Genomic DNA, 19,631 nt, shown 5'->3' on the forward strand with positions numbered 1-19,631 from the left:
TTATTTATTTATTTTTTTCTGGGCAATAACATTGCTTTTTTTGCCCCCCTTTTTTCTTTATTGGGGAGTAACGTTGCCTTTTCTTCTTCTTCTTCTTCTTTTCTTTTTATTTTCTAGGATTGGGCGTGATAGTTGTTTTTTTTTTAAACTATACGTGATTTTTTTTTTTTGGGATATGATTTTTTTTAATAATAAATTTGGGTGATTGCTCTTTTTTTTTGTGTGGTTATTTGTCATTTTTTTTTTTAATTGGACATCATTCTTTAACAAAAGTATATGAGTAAATTTATTTAAACTCATTTTTTTTCCATCCCTTCACTTTTCCACTCCCAAACCAAACAAAAATGAGAGAAATTAAAATCTTTCTTATCCTCTCACTTTTCCATCCTTCCGCTACTTTCTATCCTCCCACTTTTCCATCCCTCCAACCAAACAGACATTTATGTTATCTATTTTATTTTCAAGCAATCCCCTTCCCCTTTACTTTTATGTCATCCATTTTATTTTCAAGAAATCCCCTTCCCCTTTACTTTATTGCACACGTGCGCACACATACACACTCTATATCTAGACACTTAAATAAATAAATAAAGATTTTCTATTTCAACCCTCTTAAATGGTTTTTAAACCTCAAATAAAGCACAATATGAGTATGTCTCATAAGAATGGTTGATAGCTTAGAACTCTCATTTCTTTATGATAAAGAACCCATAATGCTTGAAAGAGATTAAAATCTATTTAAGAGAGATATATATAAAATAAAAAAATAAAAATCTTTTTACTCAACATTTACAAGTGTGCCTATTTTATTTAAAACATGAGCAAGTTACATGATTTCATTAATTCAAAAGATACATTGCAATTAGAGAATTTGTTGGTTAGTGAGATGATCAATGAGTTATTTTTGTTTCACTAATTGTAGCGGTTAAGGTTTTTTATTAGAAAAAATTAGCAAATTAATTAGAGATTAAATAGAGTGAGTGAGTCTATGCTAAATATATAATTAAACTATTTTGAACCAATTAATTTCAATTAATGAGGATTTCAATTTTCTCTTTAATTCATTTTCAGTAAATCTAAGATCTATATAATCTTAACTTCTTGTATTTTGAGATTTTAGAGAGAGAGAGAGAGAGAGAGAGAGAGAGAGAGAGAGAGAGAGAGAGAGAGAGAGAGAGAGAGAGAGAGAGAGAGAGAGAGAGATTTTTGACAAATCCACTATTGGATTACATTACCTTTGTATATCCTCATTGTTTGCAAAATTTCAAAACAATCAAAAATCAATAATTAGGTCATCGATCAAATATTTAAAATGCAAAATTTTATAGTTTAAAATTATTCGTAAAAGATGAGTTTATGGATCGAACTCTCCTTTATCTCTCTCTCCCTCTCCGATCTCTCTTACAAACCAACAAGTCAATCCCCCATGGCCATCCTTTTAAGCTTCTCGTTGCTACTCCCTATCGCCATTATGGTAGTTGCTTTTCTCCCCCTTTCTCTCACTCAATTTCAACCCCTCCATCTTTCAAACCAAAACTTGGAAACCCTAGATCAAAACATACTTCGGTGACTGTTTGTGATGGAGTTAGTCGATTGTAACTAGCTCCAATCATGAGAGTTTAAATGATGATGGTTTAGGATTTGAGAGATGGTGAGAAACATGATGGTGTTTTGTTTTCTAAATAATATTTTTAAAAAAATTTAAAAATTATTTGGCATTTTATAAATGCTACATCAGCTTATGAATTTAAAGATTAAAAAAAAAAAAATTTGAAGTTTATCAATTAACATAAAATATTATTATTGTTAATTCAGTGGTACACACCAATTTTAGGTTTCAATTCAGCATCATTATTTTGATAGATTTAGGGTTTATTTATCAAATTATTTTGTAATTTAGCTTAATTGATTGTCAATGTCATAGCAATTTGTGCTTTTAGGGATTCAATTCCAATTGTATATTGAATGATATAGGGTTGGTTTCAATTCTAATTGATTTTTTCATTGTTTTTTTGGGCAGCTGTTAGGTTTTCAATTTGATTTTCCTTATCATGGCGGAGTCTTTCACGGATGTTTCAAATGCTCCATGGTTCAAGCAAAGGCACAATGAGGGTTTTGCTCCTCAAAAAGTTGAGGATTTCGGGGATGGGGTGCCTTTCCTGAGATTCACGTTGCTCAATTTCCTCTTAACATGGGTAGGGTCGTCCTCAGTGGAGGATCAAAGATTGTGAACAGAATCAGATTGTTTACTCGCACTATAAACATCTTATACCCAAGGTGCTTTTGAGTGTAAAAGAGAATGCTGGTGATGATGATGAGGAGGAGGAGTTGCAGAGGGAGATTGAAGAGACTAAAGCTTCCCTTCAAAAGATTCTGAATCGTAGGTTCACTACTGCAAGACAACGACACTCTTCTAAGTTTATAAAGTATAAACCTTCACAGCAATCTGCTTCTGCTGCGTTCAACTCAGGTGCTAAGGAGAGGATAATCAACATATTGGAGATGCTTGCCGATCCCCTTGATCCTCCTAAGTTCAAGCAAAAGCATCTTCCAAAGCCTTCTGCCTCTGCCTCCCCACCTGTGCCAATCATGCATTCTCCTCCTCGCCCCGTTAACGTCAAGGACCAACAAGACTGGAAAATTCCACCTTGCATCTCTAATTGGATTAACCCTAAAGGTTATACCATTCCTCTTGATAAGCGTCTCGCAGCAGATGGTAGAGCCCTTCATGATGTCCACATCAACAATAATTTTGCAACCCTTTTGGAAGCACTGTATCTTGCAGAGCACAAGGCTCGAGAAGCTGCAGCCATAAGATCCAAGCTTCAGAAGGAGATTCTCATGAAGGAGAAGGAAAGGAAAGAACGTGAGCTCAGGGCACTTGCTCAAAAGGCACGTTCTGAGAGAACTGTTTTGGATTATCTACCTCACTCGCGACACAATTTTTTTGAGTTTCATCCTCTGTCACAAGGTTTAGTTTAGCAAGAGTGTTTGTGCTCGTGTTGTGCTTGAGATTCTCTTTGATATTGTCCCTCTAGAAGAAAACACATAATATGTGCAATGTTGTTTAAACACTGAAAACTGTTATTTAAACAACGGTAACAAATGAGCCCTAAATATTTATTTGTTATTTTAAAGATTTATGACCTGTTTAAATTGCTTCTCTAATTAAACCTTTTGCTTCTCATATAAGATTTATGATCTATCTAAGAGCATCCTGCCTCTGAACAACAATAGATCCGTAAAAAGTTAATGGCGAAATGGAAATCTTTTCATTGATGAATTAGTGGCAAAATCCATAGTAAAAAACTAAGGGTACTAAATTAGTTTGGTTTGTGGCAATGGTTTCGTTCTTAGTTCAAGTTGCGGTATTGAATATATATATATATATATATATATATATATAGTCTCAGAAAACTATTGTACTGTTAACTGTCAGTTCCTTCTTCTTCTTCTTCTTCTTCTTCTCTCTCTCTCTCTCTCTCTCTCTCTCTCTCAAATTATCATTTCCAAAAATAAAATCTATTTTTTATTTTTGAAACACTTTTTTCCCAACTTACCAAGTGCTTTTTTTATTTATTAAAAACAAATTTCTGCAAATAGAAAGATAAAAACATTGCCAAACATTACCTGATGCTTTTGTTGGTTTAGGTCTAATTTGAGCTTCAGCATAAGAAAGCAATTTGTTTGTGATTTGTTCATAGGGGTAAAATCGGCTCTTTCCTTTGAATCATGCAGTGGGTTGGATGATTTTTAAGAGTAAATATTTTCTCGTTTTCAGGTATTTGTTTATATGTAAAATGTTGTAAAATGTTTTACCATTAAAAACTTAGTAAAACATTTTACAAAAACACTGTGTGAAGATCATTTATGAGCAAAAGATTGTTACACTGGAGGATTTTGGACACGATAAGGAGGAGTAGAGCCTTCAATGTTGAGTTCACAACTCAATAAATTGAAGAGATTGTGAATGCTTTGGTTTTCGACAATGAGATATTGGAGGTGAAGAGTACTGGAACGGGGGAGTTTAATTCTATTCCTATTGGGAAAGTTTGTTATAGATGCGCAAGCAAAGCAAGGCTTAAAGCGGAACTGAAAATTGGGGCCATGGCTTCAATTCCATGCGGAGTTTGTCCACAGATAAGTCTATGTACACTGGATGGAATAATTTCCCCAACGACCTGTGTAAACTACACTAAATGGTTGGATTTCTAATTTGCTTGTGTATCACTGCAACGTTTCTGAATCTAAGATGGGTTTATAGAGTTCTTCTCCTTTCCTTTATCGCCTTTTTGTTTGGGGTATAGGCTGCTTTGGTCTTTTTCTAAAAAGATAGATCCCTTTAGAGCAAGAGTCTTCTTCTTCTTCTTCTTCTTCTTCTTCTTCTTCTTCTTTTTTGGTTCAAAACAATGGACTTAGACAGATAGAGGGTAACTTGGACAAAATTATTTTATTCCAGTATAAAACCAAAAAAAGGTTTTTTTAAGTTATGCCTCTAAAATAATACTAATTTTCTTGTAGAATGTAAAGAGCTGCTTTTACACAGTATCAATAACGACAAGTTGTTCATCAACCAAATATACAAGGGATCAAATCAATCTTGCATTTGGTTATGCTTATGGCAATCAGGTTCTTCTTAACTCAGTGTACACATTACATACATTAGTATAACATAAATTCATGTCTCTCTTCTATTTTATTTTATTTTATTTTTTCTCTTTTGCCTAAATATAAGTACATATACCCGTACATAAAATAATACATGTATAAATGTAGATGCGAGTTAGATCAACAGACAAAGTCTTTTATTGTCCAATAAAATATTTTGAATTTGAATCTCGCATATACCAAAAATCAACTCTTGTTTTGGTTGATGATAAAAGAGCAGTTATGACAAGTATAGATGTATGTACATGACAATTTTGTGTACATTAATTTAAGTAGATGCATGTATATATGTCATGAGAATCCAGAATGGATAATTAATTAATTGTGTAACTTATTACCGTTTCTTGTATGTAATTACCACTTGTTTGATGATCAGGTGTATGCACCAAGACTGGATGATCCATCAACAGGAACGTTTGAGAGGTGCTCTAGAGATACATTTCTGATATTAGGACCATGCTCATACCAAATCTACTATGTCTATCTTTACAGGAGTGGATTCGATGGTTGGATGCCTGAGAAAGTGACAATCTATGGTTATAACACCAAGTCTGCTACATTTTATTACAACACTTACATTCCTAATGATGTTTGTTATGGATTCAATCTTTGTAATGGAGCTTCAGTCAGTACAATGTAGGAGGAGAAAGATGTTTCTCTCTATTTCATTTTGGGGCTTGTCAAAACTGGTTTCTGTTTGGTCTTTTGATCTTTTCTAGCCCTCTCTTGTCTTGGGTGCTTAATTAGCTAGTGACATATGAACAAAATAAATCATTAATGAAAGTGTTCATTATCATATGCAAGTGCTTTTGAGGAAGCAACAATACAATTTCAACACTGTTTGGTTGGCATACTTTGAGTTTCTGTAATTTTTCATTGAGTATAATTTAAAAAGTTTGTGATATTGACCAAATAAAGAGTTATCATGCTTCTATCAAAAAAAGAAAAAGAAAAAAAGAGTTATCATGCTATCAACAACCTTGTTGAATTTCCCCTCAAAAAAAAAAACAACCTTGTTGAATTATTTGCATTAATTTAGAAGAACCCAATACAATTATTAGCATTAATTACTACGAGTACAAAGTGTATATAATATGTTTGCCACGCCACTACAGTAAGATTCTGTCCACTTGATAAATCTGATTTATAGTCCACCCCTTGGCCCTTGTACATGTGTGAAACCGGATATAAGAGCACCCACAGTAGATGTGGGATATGTGCCAAATGCTAAATATTTGGCACATATCCCACACCAAACCCAGTTTAAACCCATTTATAAGATGTTGTAAATGTTATATTTTTTGCAACTTGCTATAGTAAAATCACAAATATACAATTGTACGGTAAAGCTGTGGTATATTGGTTTATTAATTTTTTATTTCTCTTTCAACCCTCATACCTTTTTCATTTCTCCTTCAGCTCACCGCCTCCATCTCCATCTCCACTCTCCCATTCTCTTTCTTCTTCCCTCTTCCCCGTTGTTCTATTGTCTTCCCGTTCATGAATATGAGCTACCATCAAGATCGTTTCTACCATCACTGATCTATATCCTTCACCGGTTTTTTTTCCCCCTTTTGTTCGCTTTGTCCTCTCTGTTCTATCGGCGTCGGTCTGGTTGTGGGTCTTCCCCGTTGCTCTATTGTCTTCCAATTCATGAATATGAGCCACCATCAATTTCGTCTCTACCAGCACTGATCTATATCCTTCACCGGTTTTTTTCCCCCCTTTTGTTCGCTCTGTCCTCTCTGTTCTATCGGCGTGGGTCTGGTTATGGGTCTGGGTTGTGGTTGTGATTTCCGATTGTGGGTCTGGTTGTGGGTTTGGTTTTATTTTCCGATTGTGATCGGCGTGGGCGTAGGGCTTTGGGTTGTGGGTCTCTCCTCTCTGTTCTATATCGCGGTGAACTGACCGAGCCTTTTCGTCTCATCAGAGAGTAGGCTCTTTTAGGTTCTTCTTTGGTGTCTACTGGGGTGGGGTTAAAATTTGTCTCAGCTAAGGGTAGTGATTTGTGATTAAAAGGAGCTATTTTTCCCCCATACTTTCATTGTGTTTGAGTTGTTTTGGAGAGAGAAACCCATCTTGCTATTGTGGAGATCTAGGACTTGTTTCATCTCTTATGCCCGATGAGGACTTTCTTTCCCTCTGAGTCTTGTAAAGAAACTCAACTCAATGCTCTCAATCCATAGTCTTGGCTCCAAGTTGAAAGAGGGAAACTTTCCAAACTTTCATTGCATCCTTCTTCTTCTTCTTCATCCATGTAAGTTTTTTCTACTCAAATTATTCAGTTACAGCAACTTAATTTATTTTCCAATGCAGTGAATTAAAGTAGTTTTGGTGTTGCCTAGTTGTTTCTTGGGGGGTTTAAATTGGCGTAGAGAATCTTTTATCAAGGTCCCTGAGCCACAGATACTCCCATTCTTTAAACCTGTTGATTATGTAGAAGTTTTAGCTCAAATTCATGAAGAACTCGAATCATGTCCTCCGCAAGAGAGGTCAACCCTCTGTTTATTACAATTTCAGGTGTTTAGAGGCCTTGGAGAGGTCAAATTGATGCGGAGAAGCCTCCGCACAGCGTGGCAGAAGGCTAGCACTGTTCATGAGAAGCTTGTATTTGGGGCATGGTTGAAGTATGAGAAGCAAGGGGAAGATCTTATTGCTGACTTGCTTGGCACTTGTGTGAAATGTGCACAAGAGTTTGGGCCTATTGATGTAGCATCTCAGCTTCCCCTTAATTTAAATGTTAATTCCCATGAGTGTGTTTTGATGAATGGGAACCAAGTTTCGAGGAATGTTAGTTTTAGAATTGGAGATGAGAAAATACTCTTCTGGTTAAGAGTATTGTTTGAAGCCCAGGCAGGCCGGCTTCTAAAAAAAAAAAAAAATTTAAGAGTATTGTTTGAAGCCTAAGCTGGCCGGTTTCTAAAAAAGAAAAAAAAATAAAAAATTTAAGAGTATTGTTTGAAACCCAGGGGCTGGCCGGTTTCTTAAAAAAAAAAAAAAAAAAGAATTAAGAGTATTGTTTGAAATGTTACCGTTGAGATTTGAAAGAAAATGGAAAATGTTACCGTTGAACAAATAATAAAGAAAGGATAAAATAAGAATTAAAAATAATAAAAAATAATAATATTTAAATGAAGTGGTAAAAATATAGAATATCTGGTAAATGAGATATTGTAAAATGATATGGTAAAATAATAAAGTAGGCTTTTAGTGTGGTAAAATGACATAATATTTACAACGGTTGCTACGGATGCTCTAAAGCCAATTGACATTGGGAAATGCAAAGAGCATCTCTAGCTATACCACACCCGATACCACTTTGTTTTTTTTTGGTTTTCTTTTTTCTTTTTTTTTTAACTCACACTTTCTTTTTTTTTTTTTTTGGAGAACTTGTTCCTGTGTTTGTTGAATGATTTATTCGTTAAAAATGGGTTAGGTACAGTCATACTTTAAAAAGGTGCGGTTTTTTAAAACTATGTATTGATAAATAATGTATAATTTGTTTGAAAGTAAAATATTTTCTATGTAAATTATTTTTAATAAAATAGTTTTAAATGTTTGGTATAACTTACATGTAAAATATTTCATGCACAAACCACCAAAACTAGCCACTCCAACCATCGAAACCACAGGTGACCAGACTGTCGTTTTGGATGCAAGACTGGCAGCTCCTACGACTTGACCATCAATATCGGCCACCTGAGTGGCAACTTTGGAGACTAAATTATTGGCATTTGTGACCAGACTGTCTTTTGCTCATAAACTTAGTGAAAGCCACCAGTAATTATCAAGCTATCTTTCAAGAGAAAATCCTTTGAGGGTAGACGTGATTCCTTTGGTTATGTTTTCATTTGACCTCTCAATTATCTTATGTGTAATGCATACATATTGATAAATAGTCCAGGATTCCACCTCCAATAACACGTGTTCTAGGTTTTAGAGTAAAAAATGCTAATCCCTTATTTAAAACTAGCCCTTGAGCATCAAGGATTTTTTTTTTTTTGGGTAAATATTAATAATTTGCATCTATTATAATTTGAGATTACTATATTTTTCTAATTATAGAATATCTAGAGGTGTGATGAGTGTTATGTGTTTGTGGGTGAATTATTTTTTCATCACACCTCTAGGTATTTTATGACTGGAAAATGAGGAATCTCAAATTATAATGGATGCAAATTATTAACCTTTACTAAAAAAAATAGAAGAGCTAGTGGCTAGTTTTTAAGAATTGGTTTGTATTATACAATGCATTTAATGTATGAATATTAAGACTTTTTATTTTATTGTGATATTGTACTGATAAACACCTTTGATAATACCAATCAATCCTTACTAAAAACTAATTTGATTTAATGTAAAAAAAGTTAACTGTAATTTCATGTATGTAAGCTTTTTTTTTTTTTTTTTTTTTTTTAAAAAAGACAAACAAACAAATTGTAATAGGTGTGGGGCGGGGTGTAACAAATTCACACGAAGTAAAATTTTGCAGAGAAGGGCCCCACAAAGCCCCATGGGGCAAGGTAGTTTGCCTCATCATATGGGACTTTTGAAGGTGAAAACCCAATCTCTTGGCCTTGCCCTTTCTTTTGCGTGTGGCTTTTCTTTTCTCTTTATTTATTTATTTTGTAGGTATGGCTATTTGAAACACAAGGATCAAGTCTTTGATACATCGACACTCATTTACCATGGTAATTGAATTCAATTGTTAATTATGCCAACTAGCCTTGATTCAATTCTTTTTGAAGTGTCATTGTACTTGTGTAATGTGACCATCATATAGGTGATCCTCATCTAATTTTCAAAATAATACAAACTCCACCAAATTAGTAGCAACCAATCAGCTAAGTCTCTCTAATCAAACAATTTTATAGATGGGATAAATGCCTTTAAAATTTGAAATTTCTAAATCCAATTATTTGGGCAAATAAGATGAAGAAAAAAAAAAGTAAGTAGAGAGTGGTGGTCTCGATAAATTGTTTCATGGGGGGTTGCAAATTATGTGTGCAAACTGTGAAGAACAGAAATGAAACACACCAATTTATTAAATGCTGAATTGTTTCATTAAGAGGAACATGACACCATATCTCAACTCTTAAGTTCTAAATAGGTGTGCCTGTTTTAGTTAAAAGATTAGCAAGTCATGTGATTTCATTAATTCAATTGTTACTTTGTAATCAAAGAATTTGTTGGTTATTGAGTTCAGTTGTTACTTTTATAGTTTAAAATTATGCGTGAAAGATCAAGTTTATGGATCAAACTCTCCTTTATCTCTGTCGATACCGTATTTTTTCCGGCCTCGATTCACATGTCAAAACAAAAACAAAAAATTTAGAAACAAATTGAAAAAAAGGTGCAAAAATACAAGTTTCAAAGCCAAAAAGGGTATCAAAAAATAAATAAATAAATACAACATGATTAGATGGTGGATAAAGGGGTCACAACATTTAAAAACCTTTATTACAGCAATTGAGGCCAAAACCCTAAACGGGTGTGGTCAAAAGGTTGACTTTTTTATCCAACTATTAGATCGAGTTGAATTTTGAACCATCTCATAGGGCATATTTTTCCCTTTGAAATGGTATTTTACGAGCCAAAATCGGAGTTAAGACAAATGAGATATCATCAAAATACCAAAACCCTAATAGAAAACTTCAAATTTTTTTTTTTTGGGAAATTACAATTTGCCCACCTGTGGTTTGCCCGAAAAACACTTTGCCTACCTGTGGTTTAAAACTTGGCACTTTACCCACCTGAAGTTAGTTTCGTTTGTCTTTCCTTACCTATCTCTGTTAAAAATAGGAGTAAATTTGTATTTTTGTTACCCTTTTATATCTCTCTCCTCTAAAATATATATATATATATATATATATATATTTAAGGAAAAGAAGATCTAAAAGTTAAGTTTTGTTAAAATTAAAACCTAACTTTTACATCTTTTCATGTATCAACTTTTAAATCTTTTATTTTAACACATTCTCCTCTTTTTACAGAACACACACATAAACAAAGCCTATGTTGTGCAAAAATCACTATGAAATCTTATCATAGTGATTTGATATTGTGTTGTGCAAAAATTCTGCGTCACCCCATAAGAACCGAAACTTGAAGTGTCAAAATCACACTGGAAATTTTGTCTATTGTTGAAGGAATCGAGCATCTCATGCCAACCATTGGTCTAGTTATGTATCTGCCAATCTAGCACCACAGGACTGAAACCCAATTTTTCCATAATTTTAATGGACTCTAGTATCTCCGGTCGACTATTGTCTAATAAAAAAGCATAGTTGCATCCCTCTAGGACCTTGTTATCTATGCTTACAAAATCTACATTAAATGCTTGAAGACCAAAAGGGATTGAGCTTGTGTAGTGGTTGAAGCCTGAGCCGAAATTGCGTGCTTTGTTTATCAAGCTTGTGTTACAACGAGATTTGCACCCAACAATCTCTTCATCATTTCTTCAATTGTTGCTATTATGTTCCAACCAAACGAAATGAAAAAGTTATTGGAATAAGAGAAGATAAACCTTTTAAGGTTCATAACTCCGGTTCTCATACTCGTACAATTGGGATTCAAAGAGATCACTGAACCACCTTTGACACGAATCGTATTCTTTGGCAAACTGCTTCTACTGGTAAGAGCGATTTCCAGCACTGTCATGTTAATTTTTTTAAAGAATGCTCTAGTTCCATGGTAGAAAATTTCGAACCAAGGGTCCATATAACAACCCAATTGGATTCCAAAGGAGTACGGAATTCTAACATTCTTACACACAGATGGCTTTGTTTATGTGTGTGTTCTATAGAAAAAGGGGAATGTGTTAAAATGATAGATTTAAAAGCTAATACATGAAAAGAAAATGAAAAAAAAAATATAAAGTTAGGTTTTAATTTTTACAAAACCTAGCTTTTAGATCTTCTTTTCTCTTGATTTTTTTTAATAATTTTTTTTTAAACTTTTTGAGAGGAGAGAGACATAAAAAGATAACAAAAATACAAATGAACCCTTGTTTTTAACCAAAGTGGATAATGGGAGATAAACAGAGCTAACCTCAGGTGGGTAAAGTGTCAATTTTTAAACTATAGGTAGGCAAAGTATTTTTCGAGAAAACCACAGGTGGGCAAAGTGTAATTTTCCCTTTTTATCCTAGAAAAATGGGCAATTTTTAGGCCAACTTTGTGAAATAAACTGTACCAATTGGGTAAGAACTAGAGCGATTCAGTTCAACCAACTCGAAGAATAAGGTCTTGACTACCTTTCATAAAAAGGACTCAATGATATCTGCCCCAGTTTGGAAGATACGAATTTTTCAAGGAAAAATGTCACAAAATTTTCAACACTGCATTACCTTCCTTCTGAATGGAATATCTTGATGACTGTAGTTCCAAATTTGGCAAGGTTAAGATCATTGGAAACTAGACATCTAGAGCTTTCAAGGGATATAAAGTTTGAAGAAATCGGAGCCCAGAAAGACCTCCAAGCAGCAACCTGAAAATAATGTAAAAAAAGAGGAAATTCAAAAAATTGAAAAAGAACGATGGAGAAGCTTCTAGAGGGATAGCTGGCCATCACAACTAGTTTTACAACCACTATTACAACTGGTACTCAGCAGAATGAGTGCCACCTGCCCCTCCCTCCATCCCTATAAATATCATCCCCCATCCTCTTGGAAATACAAACTAGAAGACACAAAAAATTCCTACAAAAGTTATCTAGGATAAGACACTCTCTCTCTCTCTCTCTTCTCTAGGAAACCACTCTCAAAATTTCTAGCACCTCTTTCCTTCAAAAAAAAAAAAAAACTTTTTTTGGTAGGTGGGTAAGTTATAAGGGATTGGGTTAGCTTCCCTATAGCTATATCCATTCCCCTTGCTTTTGTTCTTATAATATCATACATTATGTATAAAAATGCTCTTTTGTTTTATTCATTGTCTCTTAATTTTACTTGCTTTAAATTCCCATATTGTTGTATATCTCTTTATCTTTATTCTTATATTGTGGAAGTACCCTTAAAAGAAATCCCATCCCACCTAGGCATCTATGGTCTTTATATTTATGTCATCTGTACGGCACCGAGATCCCAGGCCCATACAGGCCCTGGGCCCAGCCTCATGCCGTCCTTGGGCACAGGCCCATACAGGCCCTAGGCCCAGTCCTATGCCGGCCTTAGGCACAGGCCCATCAGAAAGGTCCAATTCTCCTGCGCCCTTCTTGAAGCTTCCTTGATGAACAAACAAGTGTAAGGTATTGAGGTCCAAGTGGTGGTCGGTCAAAAGTTCCCGGTCATGTATATAAACCGTTCCTGGGAAGGTGCGATTTGCATAGGAAACTGAGTTGCCGAACATAATCGGGCAAGATGGAACCAAGTTCCAAGATCATAAATGCCGCACCGTCCTCCCACCTGAACATCCACTTTAATCAGATAATATTGGACCTTCAGTAGCACTAACGGTGGCTGTAATCATAATCTCCCCACTAACCTTGGCTATAAATAGAAGAAAGTTGGGAGAAGAAAGGGGTTCAGAAAATTTAAGAGAAAACAGTGAAGGAGTGAATATCAACTGGGCGTTGCTTTGAGTCTCTTTGTCGAGAACGACCCATAGTAGGAAATCTTCAAACCCACTACAAATAGATTGTGAGCCCAAGTGATCTAAGGCCCATAAGTCTTATACTTGGTTCTTACAATTGGCGCCCACCGTGGGGACCTCCTACAAAGCTGTGGTTCGACTGAGACTCAAACGACAAGAATGTCTGAGGAGCGTTCAGGAGAGCGTGCACTAAGCGGCTCCATGGGATCTTCTCGGGGGTCAACATGGAGGGAGAGAAGGCAAAAACGGCGGGAAGATAGGGAGCACTCAAGAAGGGAGGAAGGGTCCGGATTGGGAGAGGGGTCGGCTCAGACACACTGGACGGTTTCGGACGTCTCGGTGCATCGGCAGCGTGACGGAAGGGACCGAGAGTTGGAACGGTTACGCAGACTGGTAATGGACTTAGAGCTGGAAGCAAGGGGTCGGCGAGATGAAAGGAATCGCAACCCCCAGCAAAGGAGAAACCAGGGCGAGGGCTTCAGCCGGTCTAATACGCAGCGATCCCGAGACCGATCGCGTTCCCAAGAGTCACACCGGCAATCATGGGAACCACGCCATAGGTGGAACCGTTCACGGTCGCATGGTTATGATCACCAAGGATCAGAATCGCCGGAGGAACGACTGCACCACAATGCCTCCATGGACGCCATGAGCCGAGCCTTGCAGATGGCGGCCCGGTCACCATTCTCCGATGAAATTGAACGGGCCCCAATGCCGAGCAGATTCACACGACCACCATTCAATTCGTATGAGGGGAGGACAGACCCCGTGGAGCATGTTAGCCATTACATCCACATGATGTCTTTACATGCGCACAACGATGCATTGATGTGTAAAGTTTTCCCCTCTAGTCTCGGCTCTACTGCACTGAGATGGTTCAATGGGTTGCGGAAGGGTTCTATACACAGCTTTACCGAGCTGATTCAAGAATTCGGCAGCAGGTTCGTGACATGTAGCCGGGTGCAACAGCCAGTTGACGCATTACTTTCCATGAAGATGAGGGTCGGGGAAACCCTTCGGAGTTATGCCAGCCGATACTGGGAACTCTACAACGAGATTGGTGGAGGAAACGAGAAAATTGCGGCAAGCACCTTCAGGATGGGGCTCCCTGAGGATTCTGAATTACGGGAGTCACTGACGAGAAGACCCCCCGAGGATATGAGGCAACTGATGAGACGCATAGAGGAGTACAAACGCCTGGAAGATGACCAGCTGCAAAGCAGGGGGAAAGCTCCTTTAGTGGGGAGATCTCGGCAAAGCGTTTTGCCGACGAAACTGAAAAGAGACTTCAGAATGCAGGGACCAGAGGTGCAGATCGACGGGGTCAATGTGGTGTTTAAAGAGCCAGTGCACAAGATCTTGGAACAGATAAAAAACGAGCCATTCTTCAGGTGGCCGAACAAAATGGGGGGCGACCCATCTCGGAGAAACCAAAACCTATACTGCACCTATCACAGAGACAAGGGGTACACCATCGAGCAGTGTGGGTATTAAAAGATCATCTCGGACAGCTAGTAAGGGCCGGGTACCTGAAAGAGTTGGTAGCGGATTCCACTGACCGAGAAACCGGGCAGGGCGCCCAACAGAAAAGGAATCCCCTCCCACCACCCCTGGGGGTAATCGAAGTCATCCATGCCGCACCAAGAAGGGCAGCAGCGGCAAAAAGGATATTGACAGTGGCTTGCGTGGAGGGAGAATCATCCAAAAAGAAAAAGAAAGTTGGACGGCTGACCATCTCGTTCGGCGAAGATGATTTAGAAGGGACGGTCCAACCCCACGACGATGCTTTGGTGGTGACAGCCCGAATAGGCGGATTCCTGGTAAAGAGGATAATGATTGATCAAGGAAGTGGGGCTGACGTCATGTACCCGGACCTCTTTGAAGGGCTCAGGTTAAAGACCCAGGATTTGGCAAAGTATGACACGCCGTTGGTCTCGTTTGACGAGAGAGTTGTAATTCCCAAGGGGCAAATCTCTCTCCCAGTGGACATGGAAGGCAAGGGAGTTATGGTGACATTTATAGTAGTCCGATCATTCGCACCGTACACTGCAATCCTGGGAAGGCCATGGATTCACGCCATGGGGGTTGTTCCGTCCACCCTTCACGTGAAAGTAAAATTTCCTACTGAGAATGGAGTTGTCGAGGTGAGGGGGAACCAACAGGTGGCGAGGCAGTGCCTTGTCGCCGCGGTCAGGTGGGAGAAGGAACAGCTCGGTCGAACTGAGGAAAACGAGAAAGGGAATTCATAGTAATTACAGAAACCCCAGGGGGAAGCTATGGCGGACGTTGCCGAGGAGGTGTTGAAGGTAAGAATCCTCCTAGATGCTGACAGATATTTCCAGATAGGTACAAGCATGAACGATCGGGAAAAGGTAGAGATGTTGCTGTTCCTATTGCAGAACGTGGATGTTTTCGCATGGAGCCCGTATGAGGTGCCCGGCGTAGATCCCGAGTTCATTGTCCACAGACTCAACGTGGATCCATTGTTCCCCCCAAAGAAGCAGAAACCGAGAAGAGCGTCGAGGGAACACGTCGATGCAGTAAACCTGGAGGTACAGCGGCTGAAGGATGCCGGAGCCATAAAGGAGATATTCTTCCCGAAGTGGTTGGCAAACACTGTCGTGGTGAAGAAGAAGAACGGGAAATGGAGAGTTTGTGTGGATTTCACAGACTTGAACAAGGCATGTCCCAAGGACCCATTCCCGATGCCCAAGATTGACCAGCTAGTAGATGCGACGTACGGGCACCCGAGGATGAGCTTCCTAGATGCCTTCCAGGGCTACCACTAGATTTCCTTGGCGCCCGAAGACCGAGAAAAGACAGCATTTATCTCCCCGAATGCAAATTATCACTACAAGGTCATGCCGTTCAGATTGAAGAACGCCGGGGCTACGTATCAGCGAATGATGACGAGAATGTTCCGAGAAAAAATTGGATGCACGGTTGAAGTTTATATCGATGATATGGTGGTAAAAAGCAGAATTGAGTCGCAGCATACCAAAGATCTCCGGGGAGTGTTTGAGATACTACGTCGGCACAAATTGCGCTTGAATGCCGAGAAGTGCACATTCGGAGTGGGGGCTGGTAAGTTCCTGGGATATCTGATCTCTACTCGAGGAATAGAAGCTAACCCCGACCAAATAGAAGCCGTGAACCGCCTCAAACCACCAAGCAACCCCAAAGAGGTGCAAGTGCTCACTGGAATGTTAGCCGCCCTGAACCGATTTATCTCCAAGTCTGCCGACCGTTGCCGGCCGTTTTATCAGCTTCTGAAAAAGTGGAAGGGGTTTCGATGGGACGAGAGCTGCGATGAAGCCTTTCGAGAGCTAAAGGAATATTTGGCAAAGGCGCCGAGGTTGACGGCCCCGGAGCCCGGGGAGGATCTGTTTATGTACCTTGCAGTCACCGATCATGCCGTAAGTGCTGTGTTGCTAAGGGACCGGGGAATGCAAATGCCAGTGTATTACGTGAGCAAAACCTTGGTCGATGCCGAGACAAGGTACCTGCCTCTTGAGAAGTTATTTTTGGCCCTGGTGCACGCCACGAGAAAGTTGCCACATTACTTCCAGGCACACACAGTGTTCGTCCTCATCGAATATCCATTGCAGTCACTATTGAAGAGATCGGACTTTACAGGGCGGATTGCCAAATGGGGGACTCGGTTGGGATCGTTTGACATAAGATACCGACCTAGAAGCTCAGTGAAGGGACAGGTTCTCGCTGATTTCATCGCAGAGTTTACACCTAAGAATGAAGGCAAGGTAATCTGTAATGCGGAGATTCGCCCGTGGAGGTTATTTGTGGACGGCGCATCGAATGCTATGGGGGTCGGGGCTGGTATAGTCATAATCGCCCCTGAGGGTATACGACTGGAACACTCCCTCAGATTGGGGTTCAAAGCCTCGAACAACGAAGCCGAATACGAAGCACTGCTGGCCGGGTTAAGGGCAGTATTACATCTGGGCGCAAAGGACATAGAGATCTACTCAGACTCTCAGCTGGTTGTTTATCAGATCACTGGGGACTTCGAGGCTCGGGACCCCAGAATGAAAGCTTATCTGAGTACGGCAAAGCAGATTATCGGTCAGTTTGGAACGGTAAAGATATCCCAGGTAGCCCGGTCACAAAACAAGCACGCTAACTCTCTTGCCACGTTAGCCTCATCGGCTACCGAGGATACGCCGAGGCTCATCACGGTAGAACTTGTAAGGGAGCCAAGCATCTGTGTGAAGAATGTTCCCGACCAAGTCGGAGTAGAGGTTGCACAGGTGGCAGTGGCCGGTCCATGTTGGATGAACCCGATCATAGACTTCCTTGCCGAAGATAAAGTTTCGGAGGATGAGGCCGAGGCCAACAAGATTCGATGAATGGCTCCCAGGTACTGGCTATCTTCGGACCAAAAATTGTACCGAAGATCCTTCGTAGGCCCTTACCTCTTGTGCCTACATCCCGAAAGAGTCAAAGAGCTTCTGACCGAGCTGCATGAGGGAGTGTGCGGCGGGCATGCCGGGGGACGATCTTTAGCACACAGAGCAATGACACAGGGGTTTTGGTGGCCACAGATGCAGAAGGATGCCGCCGAATACGTTCGAAGTTGCGAACAGTGTCAAAAGCATGCCCCAATGATCCATCAGCCTGCAGGACAGCTAAATCCTGTCAACAGCCCGTGGCCATTTGCACAATGGGGGCTTGACATCCTCGGGCCTTTCCCCCGGGCAACGGGGAACCGCCGTTTTGTATTGGTGGCTGTAAATTACTTCACAAAGTGGGCTGAAGATGAAGCCTTGGCTAATATCCGGGATTCTGACGTGAAAAAGTTTGTATGGAAAAACATAGTTACACGGTTTGGGATGCCGAATTCGCTAGTGACGAACAATGGGCTACAGTTCGACAGCAATGCTTTCCGGACCTTTTGCAGTAAGCTTGGCATCAAGAACAAGTATTCAACCCCGGCATACCCACAAAGCAACGGCCAAGCTGAAGCGATAAACAAGACTATTTTGAACGGGCTCAAGAGAAGGTTGGATAGAGCGAAGGGAAGATGGGCGGAAGAGCTACCCAGTGTATTGTGGGCCTACCGCACGACCCCCAGGAGATCCACGGGTGAAACCCCGTTTTCCCTGACATACGGCTCAGAAGCAGTGATACCAACCGAGGTGAGCTTATACAGTGCACGGGTCGCCGGGTTTGACCCCATATAGAACGCCGACCTGATGATGGAGCATTTGGATTGGCTAGAAGAATGCAGGGAGGCCGCGACCGTACGTCTTGCCGAGTATCAGCAGAAGCTGGCCCAAAGGTACAACCGAAATGTAAAGAGCAGGGAATTCAGTGCCGGGGAACTAGTGTTAAGAAGGGTAGTGGGGAACATGCAGGACATGGCTGCAGGGAAGCTCGCTCAGAGTTGGGAAGGACCATACAGAGTCACAGCCATTGCGGGTGCAGGGGCCTACTACTTGGAAGACCTTGACGAGAGGCCACTCCCCCGACCATGGAACGCCAACAACTTGAAGAAATTCTACGCATAATCATCGGTGTAAGCCAGAACTTGTATTCCATTGAAATTAAGAGCATGATGAATCTTTTTGTATATGCTGTTTTTCACTCCTTAACCGCACGCCGACAGAATCACCATCAAATCTCTAAGGACAGAAACCTGACCCTCGGTTCGATCAATATCGCCGAGCAAGTGGAAACCTTACGAATAATCTCTAAGGACAGAAACCTGACCCTCGGTTCGATCAATATCGCCGAGCAGGTGGAAACCTTACGAATAATCTCTAAGGACAGAAACCTGACCCTCGGTTCAATCAATATCGCCGAGCAGGTGGAAACCTTACGAATAATCTCTAAGGACAGAAACCTGACCCTTGGTTCGATCAATATCGCCAAGCAAGTGGAAACCTTACAGATAATCTCTAAGGACAGAAACCTGACCCTCGGTTCGATCAATATCGCCGAGCAGGTGGAAAACCTTACAAATAATCTCTAAAGACAGAAGCCTGACCCTCGGTTGTACCAATATCGCCGAGCAGGTGGAAACCTTACAAATCAATATCTGAGGACAGAAACCTGACCCTCGGTTCGATCAATATCGCCGAGCAGGTGGAAACCTTACAAGCAAATAGCCTAAAGCCGAAAACACGATTCTCGGTTAAGCCAAAGCCCGATGAAAGCCTAACCCTTTTTACAAATACAGAATCCATTAGCGCTCTCTAAATTAGCCAAAGCGCCGCACAACAGGTTTTCAGGAGTACCATTCTATTAAGCGGCAATAGCACTGGCGTGATTTAAGCAAAACATATAAATAGATGTAAATTCATTCAACAAATTGAAACGGCAAAAGAAAACGGACTACTAATTAAAACAAATTGA

General features: G+C 39.8%; 1 pseudogene across 1 annotated transcript in view; it reads left to right on the forward strand.

Annotated features, from left to right (window-relative positions):
* The first annotated feature begins 2,051 nt into the window (after positions 1 to 2,051).
* Positions 2,052 to 19,631, forward strand: part of LOC115950214 — a 29,064-nt pseudogene continuing 11,484 nt past the window's right edge. Inside the window, exons 1-2 of the transcript XR_004083047.1 lie at positions 2,052 to 2,910; positions 19,251 to 19,279. The product of XR_004083047.1 is annotated as an SNW/SKI-interacting protein A-like (transcript). The remainder of the gene's footprint in view (positions 2,911 to 19,250; positions 19,280 to 19,631) is intronic.

The sequence above is a fragment of the Quercus lobata genome, chromosome 6 (genome assembly GCF_001633185.2).
Source record: "Quercus lobata isolate SW786 chromosome 6, ValleyOak3.0 Primary Assembly, whole genome shotgun sequence".
In the NCBI taxonomy this organism is placed as follows: Eukaryota; Viridiplantae; Streptophyta; class Magnoliopsida; order Fagales; family Fagaceae; genus Quercus; species Quercus lobata.